The 24,342-nt window shown below is 34.0% G+C and overlaps 1 non-coding gene across 1 annotated transcript; it reads right to left on the bottom strand.

Annotated features, from left to right (window-relative positions):
* Positions 1-13,398: 13,398 nt before the first annotated feature.
* Positions 13,399-13,505, bottom strand: LOC112998662 (small nucleolar RNA R71). Its single transcript, XR_003263756.1, has one exon. It is a non-coding gene; the product is annotated as a small nucleolar RNA R71 (small nucleolar RNA).
* Positions 13,506-24,342: the final 10,837 nt, after the last annotated feature.

Consider the following 24,342-nt stretch of genomic DNA (forward strand, 5'->3'; position numbering starts at 1 on the left):
TAAATTCATTCAAAATTAATTTTGAAATAAAAAAATTAATCACGATTTGAAATCGTGAAAAATTTATGATTTTATGTAAATAATTAAAAAAAATGAAAGTCATTGGATTTTTTACTTTACTATTAAAAAAAGTGAAATCGTGAATTTTTTTTATGATTTCATACTCATGTAAAAATTCTTACTACTTATCTCCTTTTGAGAATTTATTCGAAAAATATTCCATTTGATAAATTCCAAATTGAATTACGCTCTTTTGGTCAAACCCCCCAAAATTTTGTTTGATGTGCTGCTCTATATATTACCTGAAGTAAAGGAGGAAATGACAACTCCTAAACCCTACCTTGGTGGCCTTAATGAGGGAGCCATCCTCAAAATGTTTCCTTTTAGTATTTTAAAATATCTTTGTTGGATAAAATTGGTCTTTTCATCCACTTTCAAGTTCAACAATGGGTATTAGTTTTGACTAATATGAAAAATGCTCAAATTAAAGTAAAAAAAAAAAAAAACTTTAGGGGCAAAAATTAAGATGGAAAGACTAAAAGTATATTTTAATTTTAAATAATTAAAAGTAGATATAATCCAACAAATTATTAGAAAGTACAAAACAAGTCTTTAATTTTATGATAAATGAATTTATACACTTTTTCTATTAATGTTGCATTTTTGTAAACTGTTGAATTAAATACTTATTCAATAAGTTGTCGCGTGACAGCTTATGTTTCATATTTGATCATGAAATTTATTGAAATAAGCATCATCACAGATGTTTCAATAAGTTGTCAAAAGTTCAAATACTTAATAAGTTGTTGGTGTGCCATTTGGAATGTGTAGATGAATTGAATATATGAATAGATGCTACAAGCGTCCCTGTCATCTATAACAAGAATATTATAAGTTTAAATAAGCTCTGTAGAAAGTTCTTTCAAACATTTCTTAAATAAGAAAAGTGCAAATTGAAGATGGTTTCTAAAGGAATTTCAAGAAAGAAACTGGACAGAGGGAAGACAAAACCATAGCTTCTTCTAAAAAAGCTTCAATGGTAGCCAGACAAAGCTAATAACTTCTCCAACAGAAATATAAGGTAGTTGGATGGTTTAGGAAAAAGAGAAGGGAGAAAAGGTGACTGGTATGATTCCCTCTACTAGTAAAACTAATATTTTTTTGTGTCAAACAGGGATTAATGCCCCATAGAAGATATTATTAAACACCACTCATGGAAGACATGCAAACTACATCAGTAAAAACATTAATTGAAGTGAAATCAAGTATAACGTCAAAGACTCTCCCCTCGCCATCTAAAGAAAGGTCGAATTTAACCAAAGAGTCAACAACACAATTTGCATCCTTGAACTCCAACTCTATCTGTAACCCCTTTAATATTGTGGATCATATTGTAGCAAGGATGGTTTTGATGACATTCCTTTTCAATCATGGAGATTGCACTTTGAATTAACATTCTAACAACAAATATTTGCGGTTTAAAAAAAAACTAATAACTTTTGTTGTATATTTCTTAGATGAAAAAATATACACTTCACAGATGATGTCTATAGATGATCTAATAGGATAAGTGGATCATGATGATCAAAATAATAAGGCTCGTTAGATTTATTATAAAACTAGAGAGACGTCCGTGTCGATGCACGGGCTCATACTCCTATTTGAGTATTGATAAATGTAAATTATGACTACATGTATACAGTTTGATAATTTTGTTTATTGGGATGATAATAATATTGAAGTATTGATAAAAAAAACATTAATTTAAGTATGTATTTGAAACTAACCTCATTGTATTGTAGAATGTTTCAGATGGTGTTGGTGTGATTATCATTAGTAATATGTTGATGTAGTGAATGAGAGGCTGGACAATGAACAGAAATGAATGAATTGGTTGCATATGTTGATAAGGTGAGTGAATATTTAAAAATCCCAAGTAGGAATTTGCTACTATATACATCAACACTAACCTAAAAAGGGGTGAATTGAAATGAATACGCATTAGTGGGTATGATTCCATAACAAATTTTGATCATTTGTGTTGTTGTTGATCTCCTGCAATAGTAAAGAAATAAAAGTATTATATCAAATTAAATTGAGAACTGAAGATAATGAAATTGCAATAGAGTGCTGATGTTGAACAAAGTATAAGTAACAATAAAGTAAAAAAAAACATAGTATATTGTAATTATATTATTAGAAATTGATAAATTGAAAATGAAATCAACGAATAATATTTTGATAGAAAATGAATTTGATTAATGATAATGCATATGTAGAAATAAGAATTTGGGAAGCATACCGTGTTTATAAGTTTACAAATACTTCTTTGTATACTGCATTAATGGTAGTATTTTTTGGAGTGCCTTGATTATCATGAATAAGAATATGGAGTCCTTTTTTGCTTTGAACTCGTGAAAGTGCAACATATAGCTGGCCATGAGAAAAAATTGGGTTTGGCAAATACAATCCTACATGTGCCAACGACTGTCCCTGATATTTGTTAATGGTCATTGCAAATGAAACCATGAATGGAAACTGTCTTCTAATTAGCTTGAATGGCCATGGAGAATCAGAAGGAGACAAATTCATTCTTCGTATGTATGTCCTATGACCTACATTGGGTCCAGTAATAATCTCTACTTCAACCACATTTGAACCAAGTCTTGTCACATAAGCCTAGTTCTGTTGCATAACCCATCAACATTGTCCAAATTCCATAGTAGTATGATGGGAGTACCAACCTTGATTTTGAGCTTGTGATTAGGTATTCCTGATGTTTTCAATGAGTTTAGAAATTCAGGTGTTAGTACTCCGAAAGCAGGATTGAGTAGTTCATCAGATTTATCAATACTATCAGCACTACAATATTCTTTTTCCTCACTAGGAATCAAAGATAGGGCATAGTCATTTATTTTGTCAACAACATGTTTCGTAGAGGCTACAACATCTTTTTTTTTGCAAGAAATCTTCGTTGCTATAGTTATTAAATAAATCTGGATATGTTGCTTGAACAATTGCCTGGATAGGATCTTGAGCGTCCTTGATAAGAAACTCATCTGGGATGGTGATTTCGCCATATCCATCATTTGGTTCTCCAAGTTTACCATCACCCATGTCTAGGAGCCAATTAGAAAATAGTTTGAGGTCATCACAATTGGTATGGGCAACAGGATTGCAATCACATGTTTTTTGTCAGCTTAAGTGATGGAAGCTTGCTTGTGGGGCTTCTATGGAGGCTGGATCTTTGAGCTTCAATGAGGTCCTTTAATGGTGATTTTCTACCATGAAGATGCAGCGAAAGACAAAGGAGAAGAGGTGAGAGGAGGCACCATCCACTAGGGAAAAAGCCATGGAAGAAGGAGCTTCACCACCAAGATGAGCCTTGGATAAGAAGCTTGGAAGGATGCTTCAATGGAGGAAAAGAAAGAGGGAGAGAAAGAGAGAGGGGGGAGCACGAAATTGAAGGAATAAAAGAGGGAGAGAAGTGGAACTTTGAAGTATGTCTCACAAGACTCTCATTCATCATAGTTACAACAAGTGTTACACATGCTTCTATTTAAAGACTAGGTAGCTTCCTTGAGAAGCTTTCTTGAGAAAACTTCCTTGAGAAGCTTCTTTGAGAAAACTTCCTTGAGAAGCTAGAGCTTAGCTACACACACCCCTCTCATAACTAAGCTCACCTACTTGAGAAGCTTCCTTAAGAAGATTCCTAAAGAAGCTAGAGCTTAGCTACACACATATCTTTAATAGCTAAGCTCACCTCCTTGAGATGAGAAGCTAGAGCTTAGCTACACGCACCCTATAATAGCTAAGCTCACCCCCATAACAAAATACCTGAAAATACAAAAAATTCCCTACTACAAAGACTACTCGAAATACCTCAAAATACAAGGCAAAAACCTTATAATACTAGAATGACCAAAATACAAGGCCCAAACGAAGGAAAAACCTATTCTAATATTTACAAAGATAAGCGGGCTCATACTTAGCCCATGGGCTCAAAATCTACCCTAAGGATCATGAGAACCCTAGGGTCTTCCCTTGGATCTCTGGCCCAATCTGCTTGGAGTCTTCTATCCAATGCCCTTGCGGGGTAGGATTGCATCATTAAGAATCTGACAATGGTCCCAAATATATGATGCATTTAGAGTTGCATGGACAATATCATAGCGATTACCTCTTGCCACAACAGGTAGTATTTGATGGAAATCACCACAAAAAACAATGACCTTTCCTCCAAAAGGTTTATCGTTGTGCATGATGTCTTTTAAGCTATTTTCAAGTGCCTCAATACTGTACCTGTGACACATTGGAACTTCATCCCAAATTGATAGTTTTGTGATGTGCAACAATTCAGCCAAGTCACTCCCATGATAAATGTTGCATGTAGAATTTTGTGTTGCAGACACTGGGATAGCAAACTTAGAATGTGTTGTTCTACCCCTGGGCAGCAATATTGAAGCAATCCCACTTGAAGTCACTGTTAAAACAATCCCACTTGCATGTATTTATTTCTAATTATCCTTTTCTTTTCAGTTTTTTAAAATTCTCATTTTGTCCTTATTTAAGTGATGTGTCGACAATATAGGATTATTGGAGTCATATACTTGGACCAACAATTTATTTATTAAAAAAATGAATGGAAATGACTTATAAACTTTGATAATTTTATTCTTCTCAACTATAATTGAATAAATGAATATATTGGGCACAAATTATATTGTTATTTAATAACAAAATTATCATATATGATAAATTTATTATTTTTTATAATAATTATTTTATAGGTTATACGAAAAAAATTATGATTGATTAATAATAGAAAAACTTTGATAAGAAATCAAACTTTTGAATAAAATTTCATATAAAATTTCTAATATTACTAAAAAATGTTGTATCTATTATTATATTTTGTATAGATAAGGAGGTCATCACGTGGTGGTAAAAGGGCTTGAGAATTAGAAGGTTTCAGCAAACTATACTTTTAATATATTTATATATTCTTTTAAGATGAATGAAAATGACTTATAAACTACTTGTTGTATCTATCATATAAAATTATTATATTTGGTATTTGGGTTTGGATAAGGAGGTCATCCCATGGTATATGAAGGTCCTTTTAGAAAGTCTCATCAAACTATACTCCTTTACATATATATCTATGTATTCTTTTAAAGTGGATGAAAATGACTTATAAATTTTGATAGTTTACCCTCTCCAACTATAGTTTAATAAATAAATAATATGTGCACAAATTATATTACTATTTAATTACAAAATTATCATATATGATAAATTTATTAATTTTTATAGTAAGTATATTGAAAAAAAAAATTATTAAATTTTACAATAATTATTTTATAAGTTATGTTGACAAAATTTATGATTGATTAATGATATAAATACTTTTATAGAAATTAAACTTTTAAATAAACTTTCACATAAAATTTATTATATTATGAAAAAACACATCTTCATTTCTACTTTCTTTCCTTTACATATCACATGATTAGTGTTACGTCCTCTTCCTTGTGTTTATTTTCCGGTTATCTTTCTCTTTTAAGTTTTAAAATTCTCATTTTGTACTTGTTTAAGCGATGTGTCAACAATATAGGATTATTGGAGTCATATAATTAGACTAACAATTTATTTATTAAAAAATGAATGAAAATGACTTATAAACTTTGATAATTTTACTCTCCTCAAGTATAATTGAATAAATGAATATATTGTGCATAAATTATATTGTTATTTAATCATAAAATTATCATATATGATAAATTTAATAATTTTTATAATAATTATTTTATAGGTTGTACTAAAAAAAATTATGATTGATTAATAATAGAAAAACTTTGATAAGAAATCAAAATTTTGAGTACACTTTCATATAAAATTTCCTATACTACTTAAATTGTTGTATCTATTACATTAAATTTCTTATACAACTAAAAATTGTTGTATCTATTAATATATTTCTTCTCTAGGTTTGGATAAGGAAGTCTCAACAAATTATACTCTTTAATATATTTATATATTCTTTTAAGATGAATGAAAATGACTTGTAAACTACTAAAATTGATGTATCTATTATTATGTTTGGTATATGAGTTTGGATAAGGAGATCATCCCATGATATTAGAAGGTCCCATCAGAAGGTCTCATCAAACTATACTATTATATATATATATATATATATATATATATATATATATTATTTTAAAGTGAATTAAATGACTTGTAAATTTTGATAGTTTTACCCTCTCCAACTAAAATTTAATAAATGAATAATATGTGCATAAATTATATTATTATTTAATCACAAAATTATCATATATGATAAATTTATTAATTTTTATAGTAAGTATATTGAAAAAAAATTATTCAAATTTATAATAATAATTTTATAAGTTATGATGAAAAAATTTATGATTGATTAATGATATAAAAACTTTTACCAAAATTAAACTTTTAAATAAACTTTGATATAAAATTTCTTATATGATGAAAATTGATGTACCTATTATTATATTTTAAAACAAAATTAAGATAATTTTTATTTAATATATTTTAAAATCAAAAAAGTTGATAGGGTGCAAAGTGTTTGCAAGGAAAAAAAGCGTGTGGACTGGGAGTGCAAGCTATGGCTATGGCAGAAGACAAAAAAGAAGGGTGATAACAAAAACAACATTCAATACGACAGTATAAAAGCTAATGCCTCAAAAGCTTTAGAAATACAAATAAAAAATAAAAGGTGAAAAATCATTTTTTTTTTTATCAAAACTCTCATGTGTCAATAATATAAAATGTTTGTTTCGATCATTGAACCTATCTATACTTTTTATATGTTTAAAATGATGATTTTGCTAGGCTACTCTTCTATATATTTATATACTTTTTATATATTTACTACTATTATATATATATATATATATATATATATATATATATATATATATATATATATATACTAAAAATAACTTTTTAAAAATTTGAATGACTAATAAAAAAATACTATTTGAAGGAATTTTTAAAAATAATTAACAAATTTTAAAAAACATATTTAAGCCTTAAAAAATTAATCAGTACTGGAACGGTGGGAAGGGAAAGGAAGATTCTGGAGTTGGATGGGGAAGTGGGAAAGGAAAGTGTGGGGGAAGGGAGAAGGTTCTGTGGGAAAAAGAAGAGGGGTGTGGGAAGTGGGAAAGACAACATTAGGAAGGGGGAAGGTTGTGGTGGGGAGAAGAAGAGGGTAGGGAAGTGGGAAAGGCAACATTGGAAAGGGTGAAGGTTCTGGTGGGAAAGTGGAAAAGACAACATGAGAGGGGTGAAGGTTCGTGGGGAAAAGAAGAGGGTGGGAATATGAGAAAGACAACATAGGGAAGAGTGAAGGTTGTAGAGTAAAAAAGTGAAGTGGAGTAATTGAAAAAAAAATACAAAATAGTGGCAATAATAAATGGAGAATTAGAGTAAAATAAAAAATTAAATGAATTATTTTATTGCAATAATTATTGTGGATTATTGCAATTTAGGCAGAGCTACAGAGGAAGAAAGGTCTAGTGCCATTTCTAAATTGCTTGTTCCAATGTGTATGATTTGATGGGTTACTTGATGTAACTGTCCTGCAATTATTGGGGAGTGGAAAAGTCTGTGTTCAAGTCACGTCTAATAAAAATAAAAGTACAAAGTCTGACTAAATATAATATTTAAATATTAAATGTAACTGAAAAGATATATTTGATACATAATAAATAATTGAATAAACATAATGAAAAAAATATAAATCTAATAAAAATAAAAATACAAAGTCTGGAAAAAAAATATATTTAATATTTAAATGTAACTGAAAAGATATATTTGATACATAATAATAATATGAATTTTGAATAATCGAATAAGCATAATGAAAAGAAATATAAATCTAATAAAAATAAAAGTACAAAGTCTGGCAAAATATAATATTTAATATTTAAATGTAACTGAAAATATATATTTGATACATAATAATATGTATTTTGAATAATTGAATAAACATAATGAAAAGAAATATGAATGGAAAAGGTGATTGCTTCAAGAAACACCGAAATAGTGTGAAATAATGAGAGGAAGAGGTTCAAAATCTTAGAAATAAATGGTGTTGAGCTAACTTGATAACATAATGAATGGCTTTAAACTTAAAGCTTTAAAATGGTCATTAACAAATTGAACCTCACTCTAACAGAGTTCACAAATAACAATATAGTTCATGCTTGCATGTCGTTTGAAAACTCATATAACAAAAGGTAGAGGAAATATGGTCAAAAAAAGGAAAGAAGAAAAAATGGTTCATCTCATCTTGATAGCCGAGGGTGCAACTGCAATTTGTGAGTTACAGTCCGACCAAGGTGACCTTCAACAACAACTTTTCTCAACCATGGAATTTTCTTCAATGCAGCAGCAGCCTTGTAGACAACAAGCGACACTGCCAAAATAGCATTGGCTCTAAGCTGAAACTTTCAACTGTAGAAATGGAAGATTCAATAAGTCAAATTCAATGTATGATGGATGAGAATAGACACTTACTCACGACTTGTGGCTACTCGTAGAAAACATCTTGATTCATTAAATGAAAAACATCAATAAATCCATTATATCTTGAAAAACGAAAATGAAGAAAATAAAAAAATAATGAAAGGGAAGATTTAATAAGTCAAATTCAATGTGTTAGTTAATGAATTATCAGCTGCTATCTATGATAAGTAACTTATAATTTGGTATAATCTTGGCAAACTCAGATGTATGATTGAAAATTCATAATAAATTAGTATAAAGTGCCTCTATTCCATACAACTACATTGTTCACTTTCAAATTTAAAATCACATGTTCTTAAATTTATTTGATATATGTAACTATTGGAATAAAGTTTCGAGCATTCATAATGTCACTTTATGCTAAGCATTTTAGTCCTAACAAAATAACACAATAACTACTCCTACACAAACTTAATAATGAAAAACACTTAATGCCAAATTGCAAATAAAGCCAACACCACCACTACTCAAATTTTCCCTTCATAACAGACTCAACCGAGCATGAACAACATTGAGAAAGAATAATTGCAAATAGAAGTGTATTTTTAATTAGTTCATAGAGCTATAAATCATGTAAGAAATTTAGAGCACACTCATAATTTTATAATTTTATTTTTCTTAAATTAAACAAAAGACACATTTTCAATATATTTTGACCTTTTTTTTTGTATCATACAATATGTGCAGATTTTTAATCACAAAAAAAGATGAATGAGAATAGACACTTACCCATGGCTTCTTGTTGCTTGTAGAAAACATCTTGATTCCTTAAATGAAAAACATCAAGAAATCCATTATACCCCAAAAATGAAAATGAAGAAAATTAAAAAAAAATGAAATAGTAGTAACAAATCTGCAATGCGTGAGAGATATCCTATATCGACACATTTGTGAGGAAGGAACTTGAGAATAGTGTAATTTTTTTTTTACAGAGAAAATTGCAGCTTTGATGTGTTTATGAACTGCTACTCATGGAGTTAAACCGTAAATTAAAGAAACAAAGAAAAGGAATATTGATGTGTCATTATTTTCTCCTATTTCTTAACCCTTTTGGCACCATTTTAAGTACTGATTAGTCTTAATTGTCAAATTAATTAGGTAGTATTATTATTTGGACCTGAAATTCTGATACCAGGGGACAGATGTCGTACCGGATGTCACGACATCACGCTTCAGAACATGCAGATTATATGTGTCCGTATGAACAGATTAAACAAGTAAATAACACAAGAGAATTGTTTACCCAGTTCGGTGCAACCTCACCTACATCTGGGGGCTACCAAGCCAGGGAGGAAATCCACTCTCAATAGTGTTAGTTCAAGGTCTAACAGCCCCTGTTTACAACCTTCTCACCTAACCACTACCCGTGCGATCTCTACCTAAGAGCCACTCTTAGATATGAGAACCTCCGCTCACTCCCTCTCACTCACACTCCCGTGTTTACAATTAAGTCAAAGACACACCAGAGATCAACTCTGAACAAAAGAGATCAACTCTACACACTAGAGATCAACTCTAGACACAAGAGATCAACTCTACACACATAGGTCCAACACTTGATGTTAGGGTACCATCAAGGTGGCTCACAAAAGACTCAAGTCCCAAAACTCACAAAATAACTCTTCAATCCCGGACTTGGTACAGAACTCGTGCAGCCTCCATGATTATATAGCCGTGTACGATTCTGGGCTGCAACTCCTTGATGCTGGAGGAGATCTATCTTCTTCTGAAAAATCTGCAGTTAAAGAACTAAAAGATAACTTTTGATCTTTTAGTTTGAATCTTTAATCTTTAATCTTTAATCCCTGAACGAACTCTTCTACTTTGAAATTCGAACTTTAATGATCTTTTAATTCGTTCCTAAAGATAGATCTTCTAATCTCTTGCTAACTGCACAATAATCTGTTAAAGATATAACAGATTTATATGTCCAGTATTATCGGGCCGGATGTCAGGACATCGTGTCCGACATCGTGGATCCTGCAGCTTCACTTCTGCACTTGACTTTTATCTTGCATTGTACAGCAACTCCAGTATTCTCGGGCAGGATGTCAGGACATTGTATCCGACATCGTGGATCCTGCAACTTCACTTCTGCACTTGACTTTTATCTTGCATTGTACAGCAACTCCAGTATTCTCGGGCAGGATGTCAGGACATTGTATCCGACATCGTGGATCCTGCAACTTCAATTCTTCATTTGACATTTTATCTTGCCTTGTGCATTGTGCAGCCCGATCTCATTCCTTGATATAACGTTGGGCATCATGTGCAGCAACTCCAGCTTTCCTTCATTGTCTAAGTGCTTATGTTTTAACAAAATCTTAGCCAATCTTTTAAAGCTCAGTAGAGCTAAACACTAACAGGACCCATTCAGCTAATTTGATGTTTTTAATCAAATTTCAGGAATTAATGAAACATTGGGCTTGAATCCAAAATTGGGCTTGGACTTGAATCCAGAATTGGGCTTGGACTTGAAGAGGGCAGACTATTTTATTCTACAAAATTAGATCTTATCTTATCTTATCTTATCTAGATATTATTTAGATTTGATCTCATCTAGATATTATTTCATCTAGATCTTATCTTATCATATCAAGATTTGATTTGATTTTATTTATGTGCTTGGATTTAAAACAGATTTGTAAGCTTTCGGGCTGAAAAACTATATAACAGCACCAAGGTTCTAGTTTAAACTCTCTCTCTCTCTCTCTCTCTCTCCTGTTTTCGTTTTTAGTTTTAGGCTTTTCTTCTTTTAGACATTTTTTCGTTTTGCAATTCCAGTTTTTACTTTTCGTTTCAGCAATAAAATTTCGTTCTTCAATCTATAATTTCGTTCTCTATTGATTAATGGAAGGGTAAGTCTATAGCGTTGTTTTCTCTTGAGGATCAAGCACAGTTCTCTTTGAGGTTCTATTATTACTATTAAATTATGTTCAGTTTTTCCTCTTCACTAATTACTTTGAATTTGTTGCTATTAATTCATGCATGCTTAGTGCTTGATTAATTGTCTCTGCGCTTAATTTACGTTCATGCTTAATGATCGTTTATGATTAATTGGTGTATGTGTTGCTTAATCACATAATGAATGCCTTATGTTAAATTTTTCTTAGTAATTTAATTTAGGGTTGGATTAAGTGGTTGAACTGATAAAGGATAAACTTTCGTAACCTAGGATAAGAGACTTGCTTGTGAATCAAGGGGAAGCAACGTGTTTTAATTTTGATATTTTATAGTTCACATCTATTCGTTGTTTAATTTACAAAAGCAAAGAACCCCCCCCCCCCCCCAATTCGTTACTATTTTCCTACTATCTGTTATGAACATTTGGTTTATCATTGCTCGTTGGGAAACGACCTAGGATCACTTCCTAGTTACTGCATTTTAATGTTTATTTGATTCGGGTACGGCCTCGATCAAATTTGGCGCTGTTGCCGGGGAGCAGTGTCCAAAGGTTCATAATAGCTAGTGTCGTGTTAGTGTTTAATTCTTGTGTTAGTGTTTAATTCTTTTGTGCTGTGTTAGTATTGTTTAGTACTTTGTTATTTCATTTATTGTGTGTTCTATTTTAGTTTTTTTGTTCAGCGCTTCCCTTGTTTCAGTTTTGGTGTGTTGCTGTGAATAGTGTTTTGCGACGGATTTAGCGACCACTTTTGCTGAATAGAACAATTGCTTGAAAACAGGGTAGTAGTGGAAATCCCTTAGCGACGGATTTTAGAGACCACACTTGCTGAATTAATTGGGATTTTTTTTTGGTAGATATAGTTGTTATTTTTGGCTGAATTTTTGTGTGGTCACTTCTTTTGATCCATATTTTGTGAGAAAAATAGTTGGAGCCCTTAGTTTGGTCAGATTTGAAAGTTCCAAAAAAGTAGCAAATTTGATTTTTGTCAAAACTTCAAACAACCATAACTTTTGCTCTGATTATCAGAATCACAATTATTATATATGTATTTGGGGTAGAAAAAAATTTCCTATGCCATGGCAGCCCGCCATAGGCTGGCTAAGGTCTCCTTCTTCCAAAAATTGCGATTCTGTCAAAAGTTTTTTATTTTCCAAGTATTATTCTCTTATTTTTCTCAACTTATCATTTTTAGCTTCTATAGTTAGACTTTGAATTTTTGCTTGAAATTTTTTGTGCTATCTTCTCATCATTTTATAAGGTTGTTCACAAAATTTTAAGTCATTTGGATATCATTTAATGATAGCTGTAGTTCAAACCTACACTGTTACTTGCATAAGAAGGCAACTAGCTGTGCATGCTGAATATAGTGTATGACTAGAGGCAATCCATCTGACTTACAACCCTTTGATCCTGAGATAGATAGGACATTTCATAGATTAGTTAGACATCATTTAGTACCTTTTGAGCATCCTGAGCATTCTGTTATTGGTGATTTTGAGCATTATTATTTTGAACATTCTGATTTTGAACATTCTGAGAACATGGCACAACCTCCACCCCGTGAGAGGACTCTAAGGGAAATGGCTGCACCTGATTTCACCTACAAAAGCTTGTGCATCCAATACCCTGATGAAGATGTCCCATATGTTTTTAAAACTGGACTGATCCATTTGCTTCCAAAGTTTCATGGCCTTGCAGGTGAAGACCCGCACAAACATCTGAAAGAATTCTATATTGTCTGCTCCACCATGAAACCCCTAGATGTCCAGGAGGATCACATATTTCTGAAGGTCTTTCCTCATTCTTTAGAAGGAGTGGCAAAGGACTGGCTTTATTACCTTGCTCCATGGTCTATCACGAGCTAGGATGACCTCAAGAAAGTATTCTTAGAAAAAATTTTCCCTGCTTCCAAGACCACGACCATCAGAAAGGATATTTCAGGCATTAGACAACTCAGTGGAGAGAGCTTATATGAATACTAGGAGAAATTTAAGAAACTATGTGCTAGTTGCCCTCACCACCAGATTTCAGAGTAGCTTCTTCTCCAATATTTTTATGAAGGACTCAGTAACATGGAGAGAAGTATATGTAGGAACACTATCTATGGAGTTTGGTGATATAACTGTTCATTTTAATATTCTTGATGTTATGAAACACCCATCTGAAGATCTTTCTGTATTTCGTGTTGAAATAATTGACCATATTGTTGATGAATACATGACTGATCTTCATTCTAATCTGCATGCCTATCACTCTTCATGCATTGAATCTGAATTTGTACCTGATCATATGACTGAATTTGATGCTGAGAGTGAATCTGAATTTGATATTGATTACATGTATGATGTTTTACCTCTTGAGATTGATTTTATAAAGTCAGATAGAACTAACCATGTTTCAGGAAGTACACATACTTCTGACTTTCTTTATGAGGTACAGGCTGAGAAACCATCTCTTTCTACCACTATCTAGCCGGCCACACCAGAATTGAAGCCTCTACCATCAAATTTAAAATATGCTTACTTGGATGATAACAAAAGTTTTCCAGTAATTATATCTGCCTCCCTTGCTGATGAGCAAGGGAGAGGCTGTTATCAGTTCTCAAGAAGCATAAGAAGGCTGTAGGCTGGACCCTGGAGGACATTCCTGGTATTAGCCCATCCACATGTATGCATCGAATAAATTTAGAAGATGGGGCTAAACTAGTAAGACAGCCACAGAGAAGACTCAACCCGGTGATTCTTGATGTAGTGAAGAAGGAGGTAACCAAGCTTTTGCAAGCTGGCATCATTTATCCTATCTCCAACAACCAATGGGTGAATCCCGTCCAGGTAGTCTCGAAGAAAACCGGCCTCACCGTGATAAAAAATGAGAAGGAGGAGCTGATTCCTACTCGGGTGCAGAACAGTTGGAGAGTCTGCATCGACTATAGGAGGCTGAACCAGGTTACCAAAAAGGACCATTTTCCACTACCATTCATTGACCAGATGCTTGAACGCCTGGCAGGTAAATCTCACTACTGTTTCCTTGATGGTTTTTCTGGTTATATGCAAATCACTATTGCTCCTAAGGATCAGGAAAATACCACATTCACCTGCCCCTTCGGCACTTTTGCCTATAGGAGGATGCCTTCGGCCTTTGCAATGCCCCTGGTACTTTCCAGCGGTGCATGATTAGTATTTTTAGTGATTTTTTAGGAAATTGCATATAGGTGTTTATGGATGATTTCACTGTATATGAATCCTCTTTTGATGTTTGTTTGGATAGTCTGGAAAAGGTTTTGAATAGATGCACTGAAACTAACCTTGTTCTAAATTTTGAAAAATGTCATTTTATGGTTGAGCAAGGTATAGTTTTAGGCCACATTATTTCCAATAAGGGCATTGAAGTAGATCCTGCAAAAAATTCTGTTATTTCACAATTGCCTTACCCCTCTTGCGTGCGAGAGGTGCGATCTTTTCTTGGTCATGCAGGATTCTACAGGCACTTTATAAGAGATTTTAGCAAAGTAGCCCTTCCAATGTCCAACTTGTTGCAAAAAGAGGCACCTGATTGGACAACCCCATTTGAGCTAATGTGCGATGCATCCAATTACACATTGGGGGTTGTCCTTGCTCAAAAGATCTCCTTACTTCATCTCACTTTTTTTCCGCCATGACTTAGGGAGTTTTTCTTTTCCTATCTCCTTCTTTACTTTTATTACATTTGTCCGACTCTATTTGATGGTTTAATTGCTTTTAATCTTTTAATTGTGCTACATTGAGGACAATGTGTTGTTTAAGTATGGGGGGGAGTGTTCTTCGGTTTTGGTTTTGCTAGTTTTGTTAGTTTTTTTTGTGTTAAATTTGTTAGTTTTGTTAGTTTTGTTGGGTTTCTAGTTTAATATTTTAGGTAAATTCTGTTTGCATGTACAACTTTGCATATTTTTCTTTGAATTATAGGATATGTTCAAGAAATGGGTAATTGTTTTGAAAATAAAAGTCTCTTGACATTTTGTGATTTGAAATCCTTGTTTTTCCTCTACATGTCATGATAGTTTTGAAAGCTCAATTTGAAAGTGATAAGTTTACCTTTGTGAGAATTTGAGCCATCCATCATCATAATCTTTTGGTGTGTTTTTCCCCATTGATTGCTTGCACAATAGCCTTGGCTTGATTCTTCTTGATGCTTCCTAATTCACATGCATATTTGGAAATGATTTAGGCAATTTTGTTCTTATAAACTTCTAGCCAAATGGACTTACCTTGAATTCATTCCTTTGATAGCCCCTTTGAGCCTATGTTCCCCTTTCTTTGTTTTGAAGCTCATTACAAGCCTTAAGTGAAAAACCATGATATCACCTTACCCTTAAGGAATTTTGGAGCTTTGGAATTGTTTTGGGAATAAGTGAGGGGGGTATGTTTCATTGGAAGATACAATTTTTGGCTATGCTTACTGTTTTATTTTGGCCATGCTTGAGGTATCTGTATATTGCCTAGTTCTTGCTTTAATCTTCAAATTCGTACTAAAAAAAATGAAAAAAAATTGAAGAAAAAAATTCAATTGCTGCAAATTTGTACTGTTCGAAAAAAAAAGAGAAGAGAAAAAGAAGTGAAGTTGAATAAATGAGGTCTTGTTATGAGGACTTGATTTGGGAGCCTTGGTTGATTTTGTTGATATTAGAGGGTTTGGGTTTACTACTTGTGCTTAATTTCCACTTATTCCCCATTGCTCCTCTATTCCTTTGGGATTTAGCCACTTATTCAATATTTTTCTTCCCTACCTTGTCCTTGGTCCCATTACAACCTTTAAAGACCTTTTGATCCTCATGTGCATGTGTTTGTCAAGTTGTTTGTCAATTTTAGAATTTTGCCAAGTCTATGTGGTGTTTGTTTTCATGGGTGCTTTGAGAGTAAACAATAGCCTAGACACTTGAGAGATAGAGTGTATATCTTGTGAGGCTTAATCATTTTTCATTCTTGAGCTGATTAACTATTTTGCCATGATTGGGTTGCTTGGATGATTTTCACGAATGTCTTGACTCTTTGGATCTCTTCATATTAGATGTTACCCATTCCTTTCATTCCTTGATGTTCATTGAGAAATATGTAAATGTTTTTGTTTGTCTTTCTTTGATATCCTTGGATTTTGTTCTTTATTTCATTTTGCCCAGGAGTGCAAAAGGCTAAGTATGAGGGGTTTTGATGTGCCATTATTTTCTCCTATTTCTTAACCCTTTTTGCACCATTTTAAGTACTGATTAGTCTTAATTGTCAAATTAATTAGGCAGTTTTATTATTTGGGCCCATTAAGCTAATTTGATGTTTTTAATCTAATTTCAGGAATTAATGAAGCATTGGGTTTGAATCCAGAATTGGGCTTGGGCTTGAATCCAGAATTGAGCTTGGACTTGAAGATGGCATACTATTTTATTCTACAAAATTAGATCTTATCTTATCTTATCTAGATATTATTTAGATTTGATCTCATCTAGATATTATTTCATCTAGATCTTATCTTATCTTATCTATATTTGATTTTATTTTATTTATGGGCTTGGATTTAAAACAGATTTGTAAGCTTTGGGGCTGAAAAACTATATAACAACATCAAGGTTCTAGTTTAGACTCTCTCTCTCTCTCTCCTCTCTCTCCTGTTTTCGTTTTTAGTTTTAGGCTTTTCTTCTTTTAGACACTTTTTCATTTTGCAATTCCAGTTTTTACTTTTCGTTTCAGCAATAAAATTTCGTTCTTCAATCTATAATTTCGTTCTCTATTGATTAATGGAAGGCTAAGTCTCCAGCATTGTTTTCTCTTGAGGATCAAGCACAATTCTCTTTGAGGTTCTATTATTACTATTAAATTCTGTTTAGTTTTTCCTCTTCACTAATTACTCTGAATTTGTTGCTATTAATTCATGCATGCTTAGTGCTTGATTAATTGTCTCTGCGCTTAATTTACGTTCATGCTTAATGATCGTTTATGATTAATTGGTGTATGTGTTGCTTAATCACATAATGAATGTCTTATGTTAAATTTCGCTTAGTAATTTAATTTAGGGTTGGATTAAGTGGTTGAACTGATAAAGGATAAACTCTCGTAACCTAGGATAAGAGACTTGCTTGTGAATCAAGGGGAAGCAACATGTTTTAATTCTGATATTTTATAATTCACATCTATTCGTTGTTTAATTTACAAAAGCAAACAACCCCTCCCCCCAATTCGTTACTATTTTCCTACTATATGTTATGAACATTTGGTTTATCATTGCTCGTTGGGAAATGACCTAGGATCACTTCTTAGTTACTGCATTTTAATGTTTATTTGATTCGGGTACGGCCTCGATCAAACATGTACTCATGGAATTTGAGATAAAAGTCACAGTTTTGGTGTGTTTATGAATCGCTACTCATGGAGTTAAACTGTAAAGTAAAGAAGCAAAGAAAATGAACCTGTACTCATGGAGTTTTGAGACAAAAATCGCGGCTTTGGTGTGTTTATGAACCGCTCCTCATGAAGTTAAACCATAAAGTAAAGAAACAAAGAAAAAAAAACATGTACTCATTGAGTTTGAGATAAAAATCACAGCTTTGGTGTGTTTATGAACCACTACTCATGGAGTTAAACCGTAAAGTAAAGAAACAAAGAAAACAAACCTGCACTCATGGAGTTTTGAGATAAAAATCGTAGCTTTGGTGTGTTTATGAACCGCTACTCATGAAGTTAAACCGTAAAGTAAATAAACAAAGAAAATGAACTTGTACTCATGGAGTTTTAAGATAAAAATCGCAGCTTTGGTGTGTTTATGAACCGCTACTCATGGAGTTAAATCGTAAAGTAAAGAAACAAAGAAAACGAACTTGTACTCATGGAGTTTTGAGATAAAAATCGCAGCTTTAGTATGTTATTCCACCTTCTGTGCATACAAAAGCGATTCATAAAAAATGTAGAACATGCAAAAAAATTAAGCCAATTATACAAAAAATTCACAGCGCAACAAAATGTTTTGAAAAAACAAAAAACCAAAATAACATTGAAGTGAAACATCTGGATCTGAGCGGCATCGAAAATGCATACAATGACAATACGATGCTAAAGTTCCTATACGAATCATACACAATAGAGGTAAAAAAAACGCAGAAGACGGGGAGGGAAATGAAAACTTACGAAGTCTTATGTGTATGCAGCTACGGTGGAAAATGAAAATGAAAAATGGAGAGAACAAGGAGAAAAAATGGAAACCAATATCGGAAGCTGGTCAAAGACTGGTGGAATACCAAATGGCTATCTAACCCCATAACCCTTCGATGACCCCAAAGCTCATTGGAAATGCAAATACAATGGAAACCCAATTGGAAATCGAAAAGCAAGCAGTCACTTCAACAACAAAATAAATGTCGTTGGAAAGGTAAATGCATTGGTAACCGTAGCGTCAAGTAAGTAATATGGCAAAAATTAATAAATTAATTAATAAATTAATAAATGCACCATGATAACGACGTTTTTGGGCGGGAATTTGGGAGCACCACAGGCCGACACGCTAGCCTTAGAAATGCGAAGTCAGCATTGTTAGGGCCTTGTTTGTATATTATAAATGATTATCAAAGGGTTGAGATGAGTTAGTGGTAACCTGTCCTATCATTTATTTTTAGAGAAAAAAAAATGTAATTTACGTGCTTATCCTTTTAAGGTTTAGGTTTAATGTCATTATTGTGCTTATGGGTGGTGGTAGCTGACATATGTAATGAAGATGGAAGGAGGCTATAGAGGCAATTAAAGGTTGAAGAAATCCGTGACACCTTTAATTGCTACCACCCATAGAGTTTGCAACTATTGAGGATGACCATCGTTGTTAATTGCTACAAAACAAAGGGCTACATGGAAGTGTGATAGGGCTCGATGATGGATCAATGGCGGTGGGTATTGTACAGGACTAGTTTGTCTTCGGTTGGCTCCTTACTGATTGATCAACTGATTTCCTTTCCTCTATGACTCCACCATCTATGTGTTTGGATGTGAAAGCTCCAATCTGTTAATGGGTCGTCTCTACTGCCACTACACCGACCCTCCACCACACAATAACTTCATAAGATCCATGGCCTTTCGATTGCATAGGTCCTCTACGATGTTGATTTTACATATTCTATGGTTCTGATTTAGAGTTTTTTTTTCTTTTTCCATTTTGTTTTTAATTTTTGGATGAAATAAACCACTAGAAATTTTCTAATATGTATTTGTTAGAAATAATAATAATAATAATAATAATAATAATAATAATAATAATAATAATAATAATAATAATAATTAGATAATGAAGGATTGTGAGTTAGTGTTATCTAACCATTAAGAATTAGAAGAGATATGATCATTATGCTCATTAACTGGGTTAAAGGAAGAATTGTGTAATGCTTATGGTTGCTCTACTATAAATAGAGCACCAAACCATGTAGCCAAGTATGCCAAATGCAGATAATTTTTTCTATTATCTTTAGTCTTTTCTCCTCTTTTTTCTAACAAAGTGACATCAAAGCAAGCATAGATTTTGAATTGAGAGAAACATTTTGAATTGGGAGATTTTGAAGACATCCCTTGAAGGTGTTGACAAGGTGGAAAAGGTGTGTCTACAAACTCTTCGGGGAGAGTTTGAATCCTTGCGTATGAATGAGTTCAAGTTAATTTCACATTTTGGCAATAGGGTGATAATGGTTGTGAACCAAATGAAGCATTATGGGAGAATATGGAAGATGTTCGTGTTGTAGAGAAGGTCCTTTGTCCTCTAACCACTACATTTGATTTTGTGGTTTGTGCAATTGAAGAGTCAAAGGACATCAAATCAGTGATTGTGAACAATTATTGGGTTCATTTCAATCATATGAAGAAAGGTTCAAAAGAAGAAATGATGAGCCTTTGGAGCAAGTTCTTAAAGCCAAAACTTCTTTGAAAGAAAATATAGGAGAAAAAAGTCAAAGAGGACATGATCGTGGAAGAAGATGTGGGCATGGACAAGGAAGAGGAGGAAGAGGAGATCATGACAATGTTGATATTAATGAAAGACGTTATCAACTCATTAGAGGTCATGGAAGAGGAAGAGGTAGAGGTAATTTTGGAAGAACAAACAAAAGGATGTATAATAAATCAAATGTTGAATGTTATAATTGTCATAAGTATGGTCATTTTGCTTGGGAGTTAGAACCGATGTTGAAGAAAGGGCCAAACTTGTTGGTGCCAAAGAAGAAAATGAAGAGCCAACAATATTGTTATCACTTAATAATGATGAAAATGATGATAAATGCTTGTGGTATTGTCGCAACATGCCCTTTTGCGGGCGAGCGAAGGCGAGGCTCACGGGTTCGCTTTCCAAAGGAGGAAAGATGCGCGGAGTCGCCACCAACGTTTATTTGTGGAAAACGTCGGAAAAACCGAAGGAAACCGGTCAAAATGAAAATTCTAAGTTCGGGAGTTGTATTTACGCTTGAGGAAGGTATTAGCACCTCTCACGTTTGTCTCAAAGGACAACAACCTATTTTTTAGAATCGTGGAAATTGTATTACCTTAACTTTTATTTCTTTTTATTTTTTGAGGTCGGCAAAAGTGGGGCTTTTGCTCCTACGTACCCTCCATCGAAGAGGAAATCAGACATACGTAGTTCTTTGTTAAGAGTGAATTAAGCGATTCTTTTTACTTGAAAGGTGATCATTTTAAGGCGTTGGACCTTAAAAATGATCCATTTTACTTGGTAAGAAACTGAAATTGTAAACTTTCAAAACCCTATTTTTTGTGGACGAGCTTGACTAGACGAGTTGATTTTAGCCTTAGTTTCACTTTAGTTATTAGTCAATTCAATTAAGAATGAGAAATCCCAAAGAGAAAACGTCCAATTGATTTTTTCGCTTTATTTTACTAAAAGGTATTTTTTTTATTATTATATTATTATTTTCCCTCTTTTTTGATTTCCAATGTGGTTACGGCATGACCGAACGGTCGGAATTCATTTTAACCGAAATTAACGGATGATACAATTCAAACGATCGGTGGAAATTTATTTTATTTTTAGATTAGGCGAGAAATGATTTAAATAAATGACTTAAGCACGTCAAAAGGGGGTACAGAAAGCGAATGAGAACGAGAATAAAAATACATGAAACAAAATGTGGACCACAACGGGTACATAGAATGAATTGAAAAGCTCGGTTTGAGGTACTTACCCGTTGAAGACTAAAGAAAACGAAGAACGAACGATGAATGTTGAAGAACGGTCGAAAATCTTCCCTTAATTACTCACGGAAACGTTACGGAAGTGCCTCGGCTTGGATTTTCTTCACGGAAATAATTTTCCTCAGCAATTTCGAGAGAATAAGAAGTGCCAAGAAGGCTGAACCCCTTCTCCCTTCACTCCTCCCCCTATTTATAGCAAAATAGGGGAGGAGCTTGCCACCTAGCTCGCCCAGGCGAGCAAGGTTGCTTCCTCCAGAAGCAACAACCTTCTGGAGGAAGAATCTGGAAGGCCCAAGTGGGCCTGATTACTATTTGTACCCCCTTTTTACTAAATGCACCCCTCTACCTTTTTTGGTAATTCTTTTTCCGTAACGTTACGAAAATTTACGAATTTCATAACGATACTTATTTTCCTTCCGCAAGGTTACGAGTCCTTACGGATTATGTATTTACTCTTTTTTAGCTTTCGAAGAAGTTACGAAAACTCACGGATTGCAAAAAATACCTCCTTTCGATTTCCGTCACATCACGGAATTTTCACGGATCGCGTAAGCCTGCTTCCTTTTGATTTTCGGCACGTCTCGGGACTTCACATATTGTGCAACAAAGGGTGCCAAACATCTCGAAGCGGCCAATCAATGGTTGTATATCATCAAATTATAATCCCCGGACGAAATTAGGGTATGACAGTTGCCCCTCTTTACTTACCTCTCATCGGAGATAAGAGGAAAGCAAAGATAAGACACTGATTTCGTCCATCCTGCCCTTTCCGTGATGACGATTCTCGTCTCTACTCCTTCCTTTTTTTCTGTACAACACAAAACAAAATACAAACAACAACAAGAGCAACGAATATAATATACATATACACATATACACATGTTTGGTGAAGGAACCGATCCGGAAAACAACAGAAGAACATATTTCCCAGTCACCAGAGGCTCCGCGCTTGATAATGGAGGACACATGAACAGCGCTAGGCAATGACATTCATGGGGCTCCGAAAAAGGTGGAGAATGGAGGATTGCCTTGAGGGTCCGCACTTAGGCAATCATGAAACACAGCTCCAAACTCGAAGGTGGAGGACACATGAACAGCGCTAGGCAATAACATTCATGGGGCTCCGAAAAAGGGGGAGAATGGAGGATTGCGTTGAGGGTCCGCACTTAGGCAATCATGAAACATAGCTCCAAACTCGAAGGTGGAGGACACATGAACAGCGCTAGGCAATAACATTCATGGGGCTCCGAAAAAAGGGGAGAATGGAGGATTGCCTTGAGGGTCCGCACTTAGGCAATCATGAATCACAGCTCCAAACTCGAAGGTGGAGGATACATGAATAACGCTAGGCAATAACATTCATGGGGCTCCAAAAAAAGGGGGAGAATGGAGGATTGCCTTGAGGGTCCACACTTAGGCAATCATGAAACACAGCTCCAAACTCGAAGGTGGAGGACACATGAACAGCGCTAGGCAATAACATTCATGGGGCTCTGAAAAAGGGGGAGAATGGAGGATTGCCTTGAGGGTCCGCACTTAGGCAATCATGAAACACAGCTCCAAACTCAAAGGTGGAGGACACATGAACAACGCTAGGCAATAACATTCATGGGGCTCCGAAAAAAGGGGGTTGGTGGGACCGAACGGTCCACCGGGCTTTTCCACTTGAAAGGAAAACATGCTTTTTGTAAAGAAAAATAAATCATTCGTGAGAGCACCATATCTTAGAGAAACAATATACTTGTGCCAAGGGTAATCTTCCTTGTAACCGAGAATGAAGGGCAGGATGTCAACTTTTAGCTTCTAAATGAACATGCAGGGGAAACATCAGGCCAAGCTGAAAATAAATCACTCATAGTGTATAAAACTCACACAGGCAAGTGTTTTATCCTATTCCCAAACCATAACTGCACCATGACTTTATTTTGCACACGACTTCCTATCGAATCAAAGATCAAACGTACGATCACAGACCAATAGGATTTTCTCTAGGGTAGTGTTTTTTGGAGAGGAAGCTGGGTGTTTCGGTCTTTTCCTCTTTGTTCAGGTGGGGTGGGATATCGCCAGTCGAGAACGACCTTGAATGGCAATTTGAAAGGAAGAAACACCAAAAATGGGTTTTCCTTTGTCGGCAGTCACTTACCTTGCCAAAAATTTATCTGGCCTGAAGATCTTCCTTTCTCTTTCTTTCATTGATCGAGAATTGCCTGTTTTCCCTTTTTACTTCCTTTCAATCTTTGATCGAGAATCCTTCTTTCCTTTCTTTTGTTCTTTTCTTTATTTTCATCTTTTTCTTTTTCTTTCTTTCCATTTCTTCCTTCTTTTTTTTTTCTTCTCCTATCCCTTTCTTTGGGAAATCGGGTTTTAGCATTCTATTCGCTCTCCCTTGAGGAGATTCCGCTGTCCTTTGCTTCGGGGGAAAGAATGAGGATTCCTTTTTTACAGGCCAAGGTTCAAAAAGGTCTAAGGTCGTGTTTCAATGGGGTCTTTTATCGTGGGAACCCCAATCTTGATATCTGGGGCGAAACAAATTTGGGTGTCAAGGTGTCGATTTCGGGCCGAACTTCCATATTATTCCATAAGGCACGCGTGACAATGATGATTTGAAAACAACGTGCAAAATTAGTCATGGCTACAGCCAGGTGGGCACTCAAGCATCCCGTTTATGGC

This window comes from Glycine max, chromosome 12, assembly GCF_000004515.6.
Source record: "Glycine max cultivar Williams 82 chromosome 12, Glycine_max_v4.0, whole genome shotgun sequence".
Taxonomy (NCBI): domain Eukaryota; kingdom Viridiplantae; phylum Streptophyta; class Magnoliopsida; order Fabales; family Fabaceae; genus Glycine; species Glycine max.